The sequence below is a fragment of the Coptis chinensis genome, chromosome 9 (genome assembly GCF_015680905.1).
Source record: "Coptis chinensis isolate HL-2020 chromosome 9, ASM1568090v1, whole genome shotgun sequence".
Classification (NCBI taxonomy): Eukaryota; Viridiplantae; Streptophyta; class Magnoliopsida; order Ranunculales; family Ranunculaceae; genus Coptis; species Coptis chinensis.
The window spans coordinates 16,521,932-16,541,763 of NC_141464.1; the positions used below are offsets into that span (position 1 = coordinate 16,521,932).

Consider the following 19,832-nt stretch of genomic DNA (forward strand, 5'->3'; position numbering starts at 1 on the left):
TTGACCCCTAAAAACCAGTAGAACCAAGTGCTGAAAACCCATGGTTCAAATTGGATTAACAGAAAAGGGAAGAAGCTTTTTGTTAGTCTTAAACTAGTAATCTAGTATTATAAATTTCTAAATGTGCTTTGTTGGAAAGCCTAATGACTTTCAGAGAGGAAAACATACATACCTCTCAAAGCAAAAATGATTGTATCGTCGGACATGGCAACCACTACCTTGAACAACTTGTGAAACCATACCCATTGGACCAATAACACTCCCCCCTTTATAAACCACATTAAATTTCCTCGTCACCTACATCCAGCAAAGCAAACTCAAGTCAAACATGAATCGGTTCAGTCTGAAATGTAATAAAAGAACCCATTTCACAAAACAAAAGGATTGTTCAGAAACATACTATGCATTTACTTCACTAAAAAAAGGCATCTTTGGATAACTCTGTTAACACTATGGAAAGATAAACACCGCAACTGAGCAAATTAACTAGAAGTGTTCCAAAAACAACCAAAGAGAAAAGACAATTCAATAAATTCATGTTATGCGAGACCTAGCTTGGTATATTGGAGCTGAATCAGATTCAACAAACAAGAGCGATACCGATAGTCTGATCAATACATTTCTATGGTGCCCAAGGCAGGTTTGTGATGTGAGTTCTAATTTGCACAAGGGTGGGTAGACATGTCTAATGAAAACAATATTTTCAAAGGTGAGCTGATGTTTCTAATGTATCTTAGAGCAATATTGTTGAACCTATATTTGGACCAAGACGCTAATATAAATTAAACACGAATAAAGTTGAGTGGTGTGCTATTCAACTTCAAATTTTGTAAACCTCAGAAGCATCAAACCAGAACGTTGGTACTAACATAGAAAAAATGAAGAACTTGAATAAAAATAGCTAAAAGAAGGGGTCTGCTCGCTCATCCTAATGGCATCCTCAATGTCAACAAACTCACAAATCAAAATAGCTAGAAGAACTATTTTCCTTCAAACAACAATGTGTCAGGCAAAAGGACATGCATTTAGATTTTTCCTTACGCCCTTTTGAACAGAAACTTAACTATTCAAGTGTTGGTGACCAGCAAACTAATCAGAGTTCTAAATCATGCAACCCTCCAAATGACTTTCCTAAACTTTGTAAGTAAGCTAAAATGGATGGAAAAGTCCAATAAAATCAGCACAATAGAAGGCGTAAGGAACAATCTAAATGCAAGCCAATAGTGGGATACAACCCTTAATAAAATCAGCATAATAGATGGCGTAAGGAGCAATCTGAATGCAAGCAACCAGTGGGATACAACCCTTAATAAAATCAGCACAATGGATACGACCCTTAATAATATCAGCACAATAGATGCAAGACAATTCAACATTATCCAAAGAAACACCACCATAAGTTGTTTCCTCGCAATTCTATAAGTTGTTCCCTTTATGTATGATTTACCTAGTCATGGGGTTAATTACTAATAAAGTTTACCTTTGAAAATAAAGGAACAAAAAATACTTGTATGAAGTTACACATGGCTTGTTCCGACCCAAAACCCGAGTGATACATACGCACAAAACAAACAAACATAGAAATAAAAGAGAAGGTAGTAAAAACAAAGATGAGCAATGAATACTTCTTCAAGGTAATGGATGCAACAACAAATGATGAACATCCAAAAGAAGTGATTCCTCAACCCCAACCATATTGACAAGCCTGATTGATGCTAATTCTAATTGATAAAGTCGAGACAATAAAACAATGAAAACAAAGAAGATGAAGAAAAAAAAAAACTAACCAGAATATTAAACATCAGACTAGTCAAATGCATTCAAAAGCTTGACGTCTTCATATATTAAAGATCAATGGCACCCTTCCATCCAAGAATCAAAGAAGAAGCTCTTTTATAAGACCATGAAGAGTTATCTAATTACAAGCATAAAAACACATACAATCTTTATAGTATGAACAAAAACAAATCGATGAATACACTTTCTACAACATAGATGTACTAGAAAGAGGAAGAAAAATGTGATATAACTTACAAGTTTGTGTCACATGAAAAATTATCGACCTTCCCAATCATAACAGACTCCAAAGATTTGTTCTCATCAATTTGAGAATGTCGTTGCATGTTCCATAACAATACAACAATCTTGTAAAAGGTTCAATGTGCGAAGCTTTTCACTTGACAAAAACAAAATGAACAAGGAATAAACCAACCCATTATCGAAGATTGATTTCACTAGAAAAAAAAAAAAAAAAACTAGTAAAAAAAATAATAAGTAACAAAAATTCTATAACTTGCACGTGTCCGTGAGAGAAAAAAAGCTATGTAGCACAACCTAGGAAATCAAACGAAAAGCGAAAACAGGTTTATAAGGAAAACTAAATCTTAGATAAACATAAGCTATTTAATTAATACCGAAATTCCTTAGATTTCTTATTAGCCAACCAAGCCCAAACCAACGAAATATCCCAATTGATGATCGAGAAGCGTAAATTTAGAGTCCAATCTTGCGGTTTCAATACAAAGCTTAATTTCCACAAATTTATCGAAAATCAACCAAATAAACCTAACTTGAACAAGATGCGATCATGGAGCACAATTAAAAAAAAAAAAATTAGAAATTAAGCTAGATGAGGTTTGGGTAGAAGAAAAGAGAAAAGTGTACTGGTTTATTTCCTTCTTCATTGGCTAGGGTTGGACAGAGGAGACGGGGAAGTGTTCGATGGAGGCTTGAAGAGAGAGAGACGAAAATGGGAAATCATCGGCACAATTTTTCTCTATTTAATTTAATGTTATCCTGTTAGTTCGAATATACCCTTCTGTTCATTATTTTAGTTGTTTGCTATGAACACAATTGTTACCAAACATTATTTTAGTTGTTTGCTAAGCCCAAGTGTATTGTCCACATTGTTGTAATGTTGGTCTAAGACACAAGACAAATAAATAAGATAAACTATTGCCACTACTTAAAAATGGAAAACAATTCAAAGTCATTTGTATGTAAATCTGGATTTAAAACCATAGAATGGTTGCAAGCATTTGTTAACAAACTTAAGTACTCAATAACATAAAATTATATCTACTTCACAAGTAGCATAGTTAAAAGACAGATTTTGGAACCTACCTTAGTTTTGCATTGCATACTACAATTGCAAGGATCAAAAACAGAATTGAGGCAACACTGATGGAGCAGGGGCTACTCGTTTGTGAGCCTAAAAATAAGGGAAAAAAAAATGAAACAAAATGACACTTGATTAGTACAAAATGTCAAGGCAAACAAGCAATGAAACTTAGAAGTAGTTACTCGCCTTATATAATCCAACGATAAAAACATAAAAACCATGCTATCTAACCATGATAAAAACATAAAACCGTACTTATTATTCAAGTAATAAGTATAAGAATAAGAATAAGAAAACTTACATATCATGCGAACCTTCTTAATGAGAGCCATATATAACAATACAATATAACAACACACACATGGTGAAGAACGTTGAAAAATAAAATATAAGATATGGAAATGAAATCTACCTTTTCATCAACACATTTGAAGTGAAACGGATACCACGGAACCTATTATTCTCCACTTTAGCGGGGAGTGATTTGGTTTTCTCTAATAGTGCTTTATAAACCTGTAATTTTTGTCAAAAGCCAAACAACATTAACTTCATAGTTTTATATAACTTTTATTACAACTAGTACAACTCTTATTTTACCATTATTAATCCAACACCCAAAAACGAATAAAGAAGAATCAGCATTTACCACTACTTTCCAATTATATTGAGGGCAATAAAATTATGTAAAGCTTCATAAAGGTCTCTTGGGTTTCTATTAGTAGGGTTTTGGTATGAAGCACCCCGGATGCTTCACTATAGTTAAATTTTTTTAAAAATAATAATAAATAAATAATATTAACAATATGAAAAATATTAATAAACTACATGCCAAAATATTATAAATATTAAAATGACAGTTAAATTTAAACAAAAATGCATGCACCTTAGTTATAAGAAACACTAGAAGACAAACACCAAACTTACGATTTGGAAACATAAACCGACTTTAATCGTGAAAAATGATTACACGAGTTTTATGATTTCCATTCCCTTTTCAAACTTTTCCTTGACACACTAGTATGTAATGGCCCTAACAAATACCCTTCTCTAATGGATCCCCCATTTGAACTTGCTTGTAAACCCCAATTAGTTGTTCCAGTACACTTTGATATATACTTTCATGGAGCTGCATGTAAAGAATATTTCAAATTGTATCAACAAAACATCATTAAAAATCAAGAAAATGGAATTTATGGCAAACATATCCCCTCCCTAATGTAATAGCATAAGTTTGGGGAGGAACTTACTTTACAAAGTACATCCCTGCGTACACCAATTAGGATCATGCTAAATCTCCACGTTATTTGATCCCTGTGGCTCGGATTTTCGGTGCACCAAGTCACAATGCAACATTGATGTCACACCGCAAAAACAACCGGATTGAATTTTAAAATTGCATAATTAAAATGCCAAAATACCCCCAAAACTCCCATATGGTCACGCATTACTGTTTCCAAATACCTTTGCCACCGCGGAATACGTCAATTAAAAATTCTCCACAAGGATTTGATTTGTAAAATTAGTGTTGTTTCCTATTTGAGTAAACTACAAAACAAAGGCTCTATGCCCAATTCCGTGAAAAAAACAATCTTAAACGCTTTGACTAATGTTATCATTTCAGGACTCTAATGATAAAAGCGAAACTAAATTACCAGCCCTCGACATGTTGTGCGGTGTGACCAGCCGATACCAACAAAGACAAATAACCACGAGCGGACTGACTAAGCGGGATGTACGCATCATCCATGACAATTATGGCATTGTTCCCACTTAATTCCAAGTAAGCATTTGCCAAACCTCTCACTCACTTGTATTTTAAACCTTAGGCCCACCTGGAATTGCGAATGTGTAAGAAATGGTTTCTGCAACCAAATGAAATGATCTAAGATTCTCGGTCACCAGAAGCACACAAGACCATCCGTCTATTAGGCCATGAAACGAAAAGGAAACGAATTAATTTATCGCCAATGAAACGAAGTCCCAATATTAGGCCATGAGCAAAATGTGAGTAATAAAACAGTGATAGATTACAAACCGAGAGAACAAGTAGCTGCAAACCCCACACTACTAACTTGTGCACCATCAATATTTGCTATAGAACATCTTTGGTTTCACGCGGCACATATTGCATGCCATATATCGATTGGAGATTGCTGGTTTTAACATAGAAATGTAATAAATATTAAAACATAGAGAAAAAAAATAATATAATATAAGTTTATTATATGTATCAACCTCAATGTAGTCTCCTTTCTTACATATTTGTATTGGACTACTTGTCGTCCCGAAGCTTCCCGGTTTAGATCAAACAAACCTACTTGTTAACAAAAGTAAAAGCGTTTATTTGTTTATTAATTTGATGAAATGGAAAATGAATGTTACTTGCACAATGAATGTTACCATCGATGAATCCAGTTGTGAAAGTAGCAAAGCCCTAGTTTCTTTTTCCCAACCAAACCCAAAAAAAAAAAAAAAAAAAACGAAATTTTCCCAATTGGGAGCATAAATTTAGAGTCCAGTGTTACAGTTCCCACACAAAACATAATTTCCCCAAATTTATCAACAAGAAAATCAAATAAACCTAACTTGCACAGTCCAAGGAGCACAATTAAAACAAAAAAAATTAGAAATTCGCTAGCTAGGGTTTGGGGTAGAAGGAGAGATAAATCATATCAGGAAAGTGAGAGAGAGAAAGCGTACTTGGTTCTGAGTTGACAAAGGAGATAGTGTTTGATGGAGGCTTGAAGACTTGAGAGAGACGAGCGTAGGAGATATCGGCCATAACCAGTTTTATTTAATTGTAGTCTCTTCCGTTAGTTCCGTATATACCCTTTTATACTTTGTGTGAGTTGTTTTTTATTTGTTCCTAACGGACACAGTTGTTACCAAACAATAAAATGATGTTTTAATAGTAATTGGAAAAATAAATTGAGATATACTAACGGATACAAGAGAACCTAACAGTTATATCCGTTAGGAAGGCAGTGACGGATATATGTGTTACAAATGAAAATTTTGTAGCATTACAAAATGGCCATTGTGGTGTAGTGAAATGTTATGCATATTATATATGTTATTCGTTATATGCATGCGTCTAATACTTTATGTTGTAGATGATATGGTGTGTGGTGGTGACACACAGAAGATCATATCATCAGTACCTTATAAAGTATAAGTAAACATTCACAACCTAGATGGATTTGGACAAACCATTGGTATGGTTGTAGTATAATATAGTATTAGTCTATCTTGACTATATGATTACACTAGTACACTTTGTGTGTATTGAACAGGACCGGTGAGGTTGTTTTTCTTTATACTGACTATATAAGAAAACAAACACCTCTGTTATTATGAATGTTTGTCCTCTTAATCCGGATATAATAACGGGCACTTACATGCATTGTATATTGATTTAAATCATCAATGAGTGAGATTCATTTGTGAATCAACAAACTCAATGGATTGGGTAATGCCATTATATATAAGGTGTGCTGTTGATTATAGAAGGAATCCGTGACCCACAGGAAGTCGGGTTGATGATGTCCCCTTGAGGAGCTCATAAGGATTGTCATGTAAACCTTGCAGGTGGATTTAATCCGACATGACAATGAGGTTGAGTGGTACTTCCTAAGGACATAAGAAGTTGATTAATGTAGTTGTTAGTAACTTGACTTAATCAACGGGCATTCGATATCTTAACATGGGGAGATCAACAAACATATAATATAGAGCCCATAAACGTAATACACGTAATTTGGGATTAAGGCGGTAGTGCAACAGTGACCTTTAGTGGAATAAGCCATTTGTTGACGGACTTGGGCCGTATGTTCTGGGCGAACATGGGAAGCCCAAGCCCATCAGGAGACCTAACCCTAATTTCTCCTCATGGTCCCTGTTGTAGCCTATATAAAGAAACCCTTTTCTCTTGACCGAAATTACTGAGTGATTGCTCAAGAGAGGCAAATAGAAAAAGAAAGGGCTGGTAGATCGTTGCCCACACAACATCCATTCTAAGGATAGGAATACAACAGAAAATCAAAGAGGTTACTGATTCGTAGAGTTTGGATTTTCAGAGTTATCACAGCTGATCAAAGGTATGATTCTAAACCAAAATCGTGAACACCCTTATTCCACTGCATATGGGTTTTCATGGTTTGTAGTCGATGACATGAAACCATAACGATTCCTACAGGAACTTGTCAGTGCATGATTCTTTTGATATGATAAAAGTTCTGCATACCACACTTTATATGGTATAATGTTTGGGGAGGGATACACCCACTCTCACTCTGTCCACTCCCAACCCACTCAAAATCTTGCACACACACTCTGATAAGCACCCAAAAGAGTAGTTTAAACCCTTTAATAATATTCTATTTAGGCCAATTATGTTTATAATAAATAAGAGTTAGTAATATTTACGTGTTTTTGTGTATTTCAGGTCTTGAAGCTGTTTATGTGCTTAAAGACGTAATTTTGTATGAAAAACGAATCAAGATGATTGCCAGAAGAGTTCTATGTTTAAAGCCCAAGAATCAACAAGAAAAAGTTTTTTCAAGCCTAGTCAAAGTTGGGAAGTTAAAGTCAATTCGGATAGAAAAGGGACAAAAAGCTAATATAACTTTAAAAAAACGTATCTTTGGACTCGGGATTCAGAATTGGGCCTACTTTATGTCAAAATGATCGGCTCAGAATAAGCTTTCCAATGGACCCATCCTTGCCCCAATAAAAGCTGTAAACGTGGATAGAAATGACACTGAAGTAATTTTTAGCAGCTATGGCCTCTTTAGACTTAACCTAATGGACTTTGGGCTTACATTCATGGCCCAAAATCCCCCTTTTTATCCCATGCACGAAAATGTAACCTTAACCCTCTCCTATATAAAGAGGGTTAAGGCTAAACAAAACTTGGCTATTTCCCTTTTTAGTTTAGTTGTAAATTAGGGTTCTTTCTATCTTTCTATCTCTCTTTAGTTTAGTTTAGGTTTAATTAATTAATTAGTTTATAATGTAGCCTCCATTAATTCCCCATCAATAGTTACGTATTGCTTGTTTAGATTATAAAAACTGTTTTCACTATTCACTAACCAAAACACTGTTCATAATTTATTAGTTGTAAATTATTTCTATCTCTCTATTGCTCTTTAGTTTAGTTTAGGTTTAATTAATTAATTAGTTTATAATGTAGCCTCCATTAATTCCCCATCAATAGTTACGTATTGCTTGTTTAGATTATAAAAACTGTTTTCACTATTCACTAACCAAAACACTGTTCATAATTTATTCAAATTTTTCTGCTATTGCCTGAGTGCATACGAGTTGTGATTCCAACTCCCTGCACTCCCATGACCTGACCCTAAAAATTTCAAACCCTAGTTTTAACTCATGAGCGCGCGCGCCCTAGATTTGCCTTTACACACCTGCGCACCCAGCAAGATACACCTAAAGGCGACTTCACCAATTTTTACCTATTATGAAGCGCGCCTTGTGCTCCTTTAAATTTACGAAAAAAAGGTACCAAAGTACGACCCGCGTCCAATTTAGCCTATTTTTTGCGCACGCACACCCTAGGTTAATTAGATTAAATTAATTTTTTATATACTAACTGCAATATTACGTTATGTGTACATTACAATACTCGTATGCCCAACCACTCCAGTAATTGCATAAATTTTTTTTCATACTTAACGGTGTTTAGGAAACTCAAAGAATTGGGGAATTAAGGAATGTGCACGCATGGACAACCTCCCTCAATTCTTAAGTGGCCTGGCTGTTGGTTTGAAAAGTTTTTAGTAGACGTGCTTCAAGGCTGTTTAAGACGCTATTTATACGTATAGCAAGGACGCTATAGGTAACACCTCTATACATCCTCGAATCTACTGTAAGAGGATTCTATTTTTAGTAATAATCAGGCTAATTTTATCATGCTCATTTGGAATTACCTATTAGATTTAAAACTTGCATGAGATTAAGATCTAGTACGCATAAACCTGCCATATTAGTTTCTCATAAACGCATAAATAATCGCCTATCTAGAAATTTCTAGTTAGAGTTTTTGTATATTAATTAACATAGAATATATATTTAAAACCAATATGGCCTATCAATTAATATATAGACTAACGTACAATCATGTTGTTATTATGCAAACCCTTCACCATGTTCATGCTGTGGTAGTCCTTACCATTGGGCTTTTCAGTGCCCATCATACTAAGAGTTTGGGCCTACTATATGATATAATTATAATTATGAGCCTCAATTTTCAAACTTTCATAATAAGCCATACAATCAAGAGTTTTCTAGTCATCCAAACTATTCATGGAGTTCCACAAATAACAATCAACCAGCCATTCAACCTCAACCTAACCCAGCACAGTACGAAATCAACCAGAGTCACTCGAACGCCAATAATTATGACTATCAAACACCATACCAACCAGAACCACACCACCAAGCTTCCCCTTTGCTAACAACATATGAGGAAATAATGGGCCAAAACAAAATAATACTTAAGAACCTAGAATGGACAAGATTGATGCTAACCTCACCTACGCCAGACCTTTCCACTATGATAGAAATCAACCACCCATCTAGTTCGCCACCCTTCCCAGACCGAATTTCCGAACTAGTAGCCGACTCAACAAAAATATTTAGGAAACAAAAGACTGACTCAGAAAAAACATTTAATGAACAAATAGCTGACTCAATTAGGGAACAAAATGCCATCACCAAAACTATGCTTCAGAATCTAGCCCAGATGATTTCCATGATCCACTCACCTAACCCAGAACTTTCAACCTTGCTAGAGATTAACACACAAGTAGAACAACCTATTCCCATAACCAAACCATTGGACCTAGTTGAAACCTACCCTGAATTTCATGCACCATTACCTTCCCATAACCCTCCCATTAACCATTGTATTGACTCCACACCTTACCTGGATAAGGAAATTCTTGAAGACGACTCTTTAGGACTTGTTTTGGATGACCACTCAATAAATTCAAACGATGCCATTGAGGAACCTTATATTGTTTTAGAAGACGAGAGTGAGAAAATAGAAATCAACAATTATAATAAAGGCATGAAAAATTTAATGTGCAAGAATTAAATGAAGTAACTTTTTTATCGCAATGTGAATCGCAATTTAGTTTGGCAGATGAGGAAATAATAGATGAATTTCTTAAGGATGAAGCCAATGACTACAACATTGTGGATTCAACCAAGCTAGATGTAGAGTTCTCAAGAGCGTGTGAGGATCAACCACCAACCAACCACCATCCATCTGAGTTACAACCTCTTGAAATCCAACAATCTACCATAACTAAGCCATCCATTCCTCCACCATTTAAAAGGAACCTTAAATTTGTACTTGAGTTTTTTGCCTCAGAGATCCTCTATAATTTTTTCAACCCTCAAAATGAAGAGTTTTTGCCTATCATACAAGCCCATGAGTACACCATTCCTGTAGTTGAAAACCAAACTTTGATTGAGTGTAGTGAGAAACCTAGTTTGTCTTATTTTTCATCATCTGAGCCTCATGAAAGACATCAGGATCCATACTTCATTCCTTTCTCACCTAAAGTATATCTAGTTCATCTTTTGGGTTATTCTAACTCTTTAAAACAGCTACAACATGATGGTTTGCATATGTTCTTTGATAAGTTGCATAAGTTTTCATTCATTCTTCTACATTATTACTTTCAATTATACCACTTCATTCTGTTTGGGGGTGCATTTAGTATAATGTTTTTATGGATAGACCCCCAACTCTTTCAACTATTAGTTTATAGTTGACCACACATCATCTATCTTGTGTCACCCCAGTTTTTTGCTTGTTTGGGGGTGTGCACAGTTTTGGGGAATCTGACTTAAAATGACCCCACATTAAGTTTAGGGAATCTAACTTAAAAAACCTATATAATTTTTTGTAACATACCACCTTAATGGAGTATAGGCCACAAAAATTTTCAAACTTAAAAAGGGTTTTCAAATTATAACGACCGTATTTGAAATCTGTATTTATTTATATTAATTTATGTTTTTATTTAAAATTTGTTTGATTAGATTTGGGATATATGAGCCTGATTTTTGGGCCAGAGTATGTGTTGGGCTTAGGTTTCAAACCCAGATATATATATTAATACTTTTCCAGAGAATAGGATGTTTTTAGATAAAAATAAAATAAAAAGGAGGTGGCTCGCTTGCTAGAAAGTTGGAGCCAATGATTCGGACTATGAGGGATTCATGGAGCTTTTAATTAATGTGAGTAGTTAGTTTTTTTCATTTCACCGAATCTAAAGTTTTACGATACAGACATAATTTTACTGTCCAAGGTTTCCGTTCATTTTTCTGCTTGTTCTTCTGTAGTTATTCTGCTATATTGTCGAAGTGTTAAACTGGTTAAATGTTAGTATATTGTTTGACTTAATTATTGAGCTGTTGAAACTTATTGGGCTGTTAATGGCGGTGCAAGCCCAACAGCAAGAAATCATCCTATATCTTTGTTTGAACTCTTTTGTGGTGGTTTTGAACTCTTACTAATGTGGTTATGATAGGAATGATGTTTGGTGGTGGTGGTGAAATGTTTGGTATGTGGTATTGACGTGGGTTTGTAGGATGTCGAAGCTTGAAGGAAGTGTTAATGGCGGCCAGAGAAATCGCCCAGTAGTTTAGATTAGTTGAACTTTGTTGTTGCGGTTTTGGTTGAGTACTGGAAGGAATTGTTGGTGGTGGGGTAGTGTAGTGTGTGTGTGGGCTGTTAATGGTGCTGTTGAAGCTCCGAAGGAGCGTTAATAGCGGCGAGAAATTTCCAGATCTAGTTTTGGTTGAAGAATTTTGAATTCAAGAATTGAGGTTTTGCTTTTATTAAAGTTATAGGGTTTTTGTTTAGGAGTGAAACCGTGGGGTTGAGAGGGGAGGACGAGTGGTGGCTGGCGGTAGAGGAGAGCTGCTCACTAGCTGAGGGAGACGACATGTTGGTCGGTTGGGCTTGGGGCTTGGGCCTTAGATTGTTTAGTTTTGGGCCGAAATCTAATTTTGTTTTGGGCCGAAACTAATTAGTTAGTCTTTGGGCCAGTTTCTTTTAATTTCTTTGGGCCGAATCACTTAATTGTTTTGGGCCAGTTTCTAATATTGTTTGGGGCCAGTCCATATGACTTAATATAGATCCAAATGGGGTCTTTAAATATTTAGACTTTTGGGTTTTGGTTTTGGTTTTGGGCATTGATTGTGAACTTTTGACTGTTTAATTGTGCTACGTTTTATGTTGTAAATTTTTTGGACCAATGTAATAATAAAATGTATAACCTTGTTTGTCATTATCTAATTTAGATTTGACGTGAGTAGGGTGTATGATAAGCACATAAATATTACAGTATTCACGCTCAATTTTATATTAGTTAGTTTGTTTAATTTATTCGTTTGATTTAGTTAGTGTATTTTTGGTGGTTTTACAGGAATTGGACTTAACATGATTAAAAGTGTGGAAACTGTCGAGATTCGGGATGTCAGTGGCATGAGTTCCCCTAGTCTGGTTGGGCCTTGTTAACGCATGTGAGTAAAGACAAGACGAAATAAAAGAATGAAAAGCAAATGGGTCATGAACTTAAGTGGGCACGTAACCAGCGGGAGTTGAGTTTAAGCCCATGTGCTGAAGACCGGACCATGTGCACCCATGTTCATCTAATTAGACCAGCCCATAACCAAACATCAAAGCCCACACAACTAACTAATGACCACACCATTTACTGTCCACCCGAGAAGTACCGTAGCAGCCCTTAGTTCCTTCTCCAGTTTCAAATTCATTCCATCGCGAATAAAATCCCGAAAACCCCGCCGATTTTATCCCGACCAAAAGAGAACCTTTCCAAAGACAAAAAGAAACTGCCGATCCCATACCCGAACCGAAAAGGAAAAACTGCAAGAAAAGGGGGGATAAAAAGAGGCGCGAGGAAAGAGTAAAGGGTCGTTGGTTTTGGAACACAAGGGAAGCAGAGAATAGAGGGCGGCTCTTGGCTGAAAAGGCGGGAGGAAACCGTGAGCAAAAGGGGGAGAAAAACGCAGAGGAAAAACAGCACAGAAAGTAGAGGAGAGGACCGACAGACATGTGGGCCTTATTTGTTCTACGGTGCCGGGGACCGACCCGTTTGGAAGCTGTGGGCGAATCGTTGACGCAGAGGAAGTGGAAGAGAAGGAAAACCTTTGGCGGGATTTCGGTTTTGTTTTATGGGTTCTTTTATTTTTAGTTTCAACATTATATATATCATGTGTAACTAAGTTCCAAACTAGGGGCGGAAGTCCGAACAGTTGTTTGTGTTTGGGATTGGGTATCGATTTTCAAGTATGCTTTATTTTTTATATAAATTCTTCAATTTGTTCATGATTAATTAACAAAAGGTTTAGTCTTTCATATGGTATGTGATGCATGCGATATTGTTTGGTCACTTTTGTTATTAGTTAAACACGTTTTTACTGTTTAAGTCCAGGTTGTGTACTATTCGTGCTGTAAGAAGACGAATATTTATGTGACCCTGACCTTAGTGTTGAACTGTTAGAAGATACTTATCGATTAAGAGTTACCACGTTCACATCATCGAGACGGCAGTCAATACTCATTGCCAATGCCGCTCGTATTAAAACTGAAATAGAGAATCCAATCATACAAATACAAATAATGGTTTGAGATGGAGTCATAGTCCTAGTATTCCCTCCACGTAACAGAAACCCAATTGTTTTGTTTAGTTTAGTTCCGTTTTAGACTGTAGTTAAGTAAAATAGTTTTAGTAGTAATCAATTCAAATCAACAAATATTGTTCGAATTAGGATAAGTAATATTTTAGTATTCAATTGTCTCTAAAACAAAATCCCCTGGGATCGGACCTGGATTCTTGAGCACCTATTACGATAGACCTCGTAAACTGCGGTTATTAGTATAAGTAAAATAGGATTTAATTAGCCTGTTTATTTAGGCCGGTTAATTTCCTATCAAGTTTTTGGCGCCGCTGCCGGGGATTGTAGTAGTATAATTGAGTTTTAAAGTTTTATTTATCATGATTCGTAGTTTAAGTTTAGTCGTAGATATATTATTTCATAGTTTACGTGTCTAATTTTATTTATTTTTGCAGATAATTAAGCATAGATTTCTTCTTACAAGGGTTAGTCGTGACTTTGTTGTGGACATTGTGAAGTTGCTTGTTGTCGTCTCCCGGCGTCGCAAGTAACCCTCGAAGGCTCACGCCGGAGGTACGTCTTTTTTCCTTTGTGGGGTTGAATTTTGTTTGTTTCGTGGGTTGTGCTTGTTTTATTGTTTCTTGCATTTAGGAAGGTTAAATCACATTGACCAGCCTTAGGCATCTTACATTAGGACAGGTTTTAGCCCGCTCACTAGGAAAAAACTTTTTTTTTCGTGGATCGAGTGATTGGTGCTTTTGCACAAGAACTAGGAATCGTGTGATTTGAGTTTAGGAGCAAATATATATTAAACAAGTTTTAAAATTCAATCTGGGTTGTAATTTTTTGTTTGGTAAGGTTTGTGTGAATTGTGCGCATCTTTTATTAGAGTCTTAGGTTTTAGAAGTAGTTTATGGTAGTAACTTCGTTCGATAACACACACCTGTTACACCGTTTGATCCCCGAGATTGAACGCACTCTCCTTAGGAGAAGTAGGCATCCCGAATTAGAGGTACCGTAACTTTTGTTGGCAATACACCAATTTTTCTTGACATGGAAGGTAATAACAATAACGTGGTTGCCCAAGTACCTAGATCTATTAAGGAATATATATATCCTACTAGGACAACCCGACCATCTTGCATCGTTCCCCGCAACCAATGCTAATCACTTTGAGTTGAAGCCCAATCTCTTTGGGGCTCCTTCCTAAGTTTAGGAGAACGGAAGAGGAAGACCCATATCTTCATGTGAGGAATTTGAGGATATTTGTGGGACTATTAAGCTTCAACAATTTAGTGACGAAGCTATAAAATTAAAATTGTTCCCATTTTCTCTTAAAGAAAAAGCCAAGAGTTGGTTTCACACTCTCCCATCGAATTCTATAACGGGATGGGAAAAGTTATGCATTGTGTTTTAAAGAACTTTTTCCCAATCATATAAACTTTGCTTTTAGAAAAGACTTGTCATCTTTTTTACCAAACCGATGGGAGAGTCATTATGGAAGTGTATGGAGAGGTTTAAGGACATGCTCTTGCAGTGTCCTAACCACGGCCTAGAGAACGGTAGGCTAGTGCAGATTCTCTATGAGGGTCTCGATTTTAATTCTAAGGCTATGATTAACCATGAGTACTGGGGATTTCTGTGATAAGACTGTAGAAGAAGCGTGGTCCTTTTTAGAAGAAGTCTCTGAGAAGGTCCAGCAATGGGAAACTAGTCGTGAGCCTAAGAAGGTGGCTAGTAGTACTACACAAAAGGGTTTGTTCCGCGTTGACAAGGAATTCGACACGAACGCTAGGATGGTCGCTTTAATTAGAAGAGTTGAAGCTCTCGAGCTAGAAAAAGAGACAAAGTCTCTAGCTCCAGTTACCAATGTTGAAGTCCCTGGGTGTCCGGTTGTGTGTGAAAGTCTTGATCACGTTATAGATAATTGCCCGTGTAAAATGCACAAGTCAATGCTTTTAATTCATACCAAAAGCCGGGCAATAATCCTTTTTAACAACACGATAAACCCTGGATGGCGAACCATCCCAATTTGTCTTGGTCTAAAGGTATACATCAGGGAGGCCCTGTGGTTAACTCAAACCCAGTACCACAGTATGCACCTCAACCACCTAAACTTTCACCTATAGAAGATGCCATTGCTCAATTAACACAAAACACCATGAAATTCGAAACACAACGCAATGCGGTTTATGCAAGCCCGGTCAAACGGCTACTTTCGGGATAATGCTCAAGCCATTAGGAAGATTGAAATCACCATAGGTCAAATTGCTAATACTTTGAATGAGAGGGACAAGGGCAGGTTTCCTAGTCAACTAGTAGCTAATCCGAGGAGTCAATTGGAAATAAGTTCTAACTTAAACCAGGCTCACCAGGAGCAAGCCAAGGCTATCACTGTTCTTAGGAGTGGAAAACATGTTGATAATAGGGTTGAGATGTCTAAGGACGCTGAGGTCAAATCTGATTTTATAGAGTGTGAGAAGGAGGAAGGTGAGGTGAGTGGATCTAATAGTCATAATACTTCTAGGAAGGGTGTAGAACTTCCTACTGCTGTGGAGACTAACCCTGTGCCATTTTATATACCTAAAACTCCTTTTCCCCAACGTTTGATTCAGGCTAAGAAAGGTTCTAATCTTAATGAAATAATGGAGATGTTTAAACAGGTTCAAATAAATATTCCGTTACTTGATGCTATAAAACAAGTTCCTTCCTATGCCAAATTTCTTAAAGATTTGTGTACACAAAAACGTAAGTTGAATGTACACAAGAAAGCTTTCCTAACAGAGCAAGTGAGTTCTATTATCCAAAACCGAATCCCGCCTAAGTTTAGAGATCCAGGATGCCCTACTATTTCTTGTGTTATTGGTGATCATATGATTGAGAAGGCATTACTTGATTTAGGAGCTAGCGTTAATTTGTTACCTTATTTAGTTTATTTACAGCTTGGTTTTGGTAAGTTGAAACCTACACCAATTACTCTTCAATTGGCAGATAGGTCTATTAGGATTCCACGTGGTGTTGTTGAGGATGTTTTGATTCAGGTTGATAAATTTTATTTCCCTATTGACTTTGTTATTCTGGATACACAACCTGTTCAAGATCCTAAACACCATATTCCGGTCATTTTAGGTCGTCCCTTTTTAGCCACTTCTAATGCTATCATTAACTGTCGTAATGGAGTGTTAAAACTTTCTTTTGGTAATATGACTACAGAACTTAATGTGTTTAATGTGGGTCAAGAACCTCCCCGAACCCGATGATTTTTTTGGGACGTTAATCTTATTGATAGTATAGTTCACGAGACTTTCTTGGAGAGTTATTCTAATGACCCTCTTGAGTCTTGTTTAACTAATTCTGGTAGTGGTTGTGATGTGGATGATGTAATTTGTGAAGTTAATGCGTTGCTGGATACAACCCCAATTTTAGAAACCGATCGTGGAGAGCCCATAATAGAGCACTGACTCCATCCGAAGTCTACCCTAATCTCTTCTATAGAGTCCTCCTAAGCTAGAGTTGAAACCATTACCTGATACTCTTAAGTATGTTTTTCTCGGGACCCGATGATTCTTTGCGGTTATTATTGCTTCCGATCCGGATAATGAACAAGAAGGTAAATTGATTAGGGTTCTTAAAGAGCATAGAGCGACTTTAGGGTGGAATATTGCGATATTAATGGTATAAGCCCAACCCGATGTATGCATCATATTTATCTTGAGAAGGATGCTAAACCAACCCATGAGTTTCGAGGACGGCTTAATCCTAACATGAAAGAGGTAGTGTGAGCCGAGGTTCTCAAGTTGTTAGATCTTGGGTATCATTTATCCCATTTCGATAGTAAATGGGTGAGTCCCGTTCGTGGTTGTCCCCAAAAAGTCCGGGCTTACAGTAGTTAAGAATCTCGAAGGCGAAGTTAGTTCCCACCCGTATGACTACCGGATGGCGTTTTTGCATTGACTATCGTAAAGTTGAATTTGGCCACTAGGAAAGATCACTTTCCTCTTCCGCTTATTGACCCGGATGCTTTCGAGAGGTTAGCCGGTCATAAATACTATTGTTTTTTTGATGGTTATTCCGTTATTACCAAATATGTATTATCCCCGAGGATCAAGAAAAGACTACTTTTACTTGTCCTTTTGGAACTTTTGCCTATCGTCGTATGCCTTTTGGATTATGTAATGCACCTTGTACCTTCCAGCGATGCATGCTTAGTATTTTTTCTGATATGGTAGAAATGTTTCTTGAGGTGTTTATGGATGACTTCTCAGTATTTAGGGATTCTTTTGATGAGGGTTTGCACCGTTTAGAATTAGTGTTAATTAGGTGCAAGGAGAAGAATCTTGTGTTGAATTGGGAGAAGTGTCATTTTATGGTTCAACAGGGTATTGTTCTTGGTCATATTGTTTCTAGTAAAGGAATTGAGGTCGATAAGGCCAAGGTTGATGTCATTTCTGGTCTTCCACCACCTAAGACTGTGAAAGATATTCGGTCATTCTTAGATCATGCTGGATTTTATAGGCGTTTCATTAAAGACTTTAGCAAGATTTCTCGTCCCTTATGCAATTTACTTGGTAAGGACGTTGCTTTTGTCTTTGATAATGATTGTTTGAAAGCTTTTGAGAAGCTTAAGCATTTATTGACTACCGCTCCTATCATACAGCCGCCTGATTGGAGTGAGCCTTTTGAGTTAATGTGTGATACGTCTGACTATGCAGTTGGGGCTGTTTTAGGTCAACGGTTTGACAAGTTGCCCCATGTTATATATTATGCTAGTCGAACCCTTAATGATGCACGGATGAACTACACTACAACCGAAAAAGAGTTGTTAGTTGTTGTGTTTTGCTTTAGACAAATTTAGGTCTTACCACATGGGGTCTAAGGTTGTCGTGTTTTCTTGATCATTCGGCTTTGAAATATCTCCTTACTAAGAAGGATGCTAAAGCGTTTGATTATTTGGGTACTCTTGTTGCAAGAGTTTGATATAGAGATTAGGGATAAGAAAGGTATGGAGAACGTGGTCACCAACCACTTGTCTAGAATTATAGTAGAATCTTCTCCGATATTTTGCCTATAAATGAATCTTTTCCCGATGAGCAACTTTTGTTATATCACAATCGCCTTGGTATCGGGATATTGTTAATTATCTTGTAACGAAACAGTTTCCCTCTCATTGGAGACAACAGGATAAATCTAAGTTTCTTCTTTGGGTTAGAATTTTTTCCGATGATCCATACTTGTTTAAGTCATGCCTGACCAGTTGTTAGGAGATGTGTCTCGAGAGTGAGTCTCATAGTATTCTCTCTTTTTGCCATGACCATGCATGTGGTGGTCACTTTGGTCCTAAAAAGACGGATGCGAAGGTTTTGCAGTGTGGTTTTTATTGGCCTACTCTATTTAGGGATGCACATGAGTTTTGTTTGAATTGTGATAGATGCTAGCGTACAGGTAATATTTCCCATAGGAACATGATGCCTCTTTCCCCTATTTTAGTTGTGGAGTTTTTTGATGTATGGGGTATAGACTTCATGGGTCCTTTCCCTCATTCCTTTGGTTATCTTTATATCCTTGTTGCCGTAGACTATGTTTCTAAGTGGATTGAGGCGGTGCCATGTAAAACGAATGATCATAAAGTCGTAGTTAACTTTTTAAAATATAATATATTTTCTCGTTTTGGTACTCCTCGTGCAATTATAAGTGATAATGGTACTCATTTTACACACCGAGCATTTGAATCTTTAATGAAAAAGTACTCTATTACTCATAAGCTTGCTACCCTATATCATCCTCAAACTAGTGGTCAAGTTGAAGTATCTAATAGGGAGATTAAGCTGATTTTAGAAAAGACTGTACGACCTGACCGTAAGGATTGGTCTCAACGTCTTAATGATTCTCTTTGGGCTTATAGAACTGCTTATAAGACTCCTATTGGTATGTCCCCTTATAGGCTTGTGTTTGGAAAGGCATGTCATTTGCTGTAGTAGAATTGGAACATCGTGCTTTTAGGACCATTAAAGCGTTTAACCGATATCGTAAAATTTGG

General features: G+C 36.5%; 1 long non-coding RNA gene across 1 annotated transcript; it reads right to left on the bottom strand.

Moving 5' to 3' along the window:
* LOC147475033 (uncharacterized) lies at positions 1–2,118 on the bottom strand. The gene is made up of 3 exons (XR_015208688.1): positions 2,035–2,118; positions 1,788–1,915; positions 1–297 (listed from the first exon to the last, which is right to left on the bottom strand). It is a non-coding gene; the product is annotated as an uncharacterized LOC147475033 (long non-coding RNA).
* Positions 2,119–19,832: the final 17,714 nt, after the last annotated feature.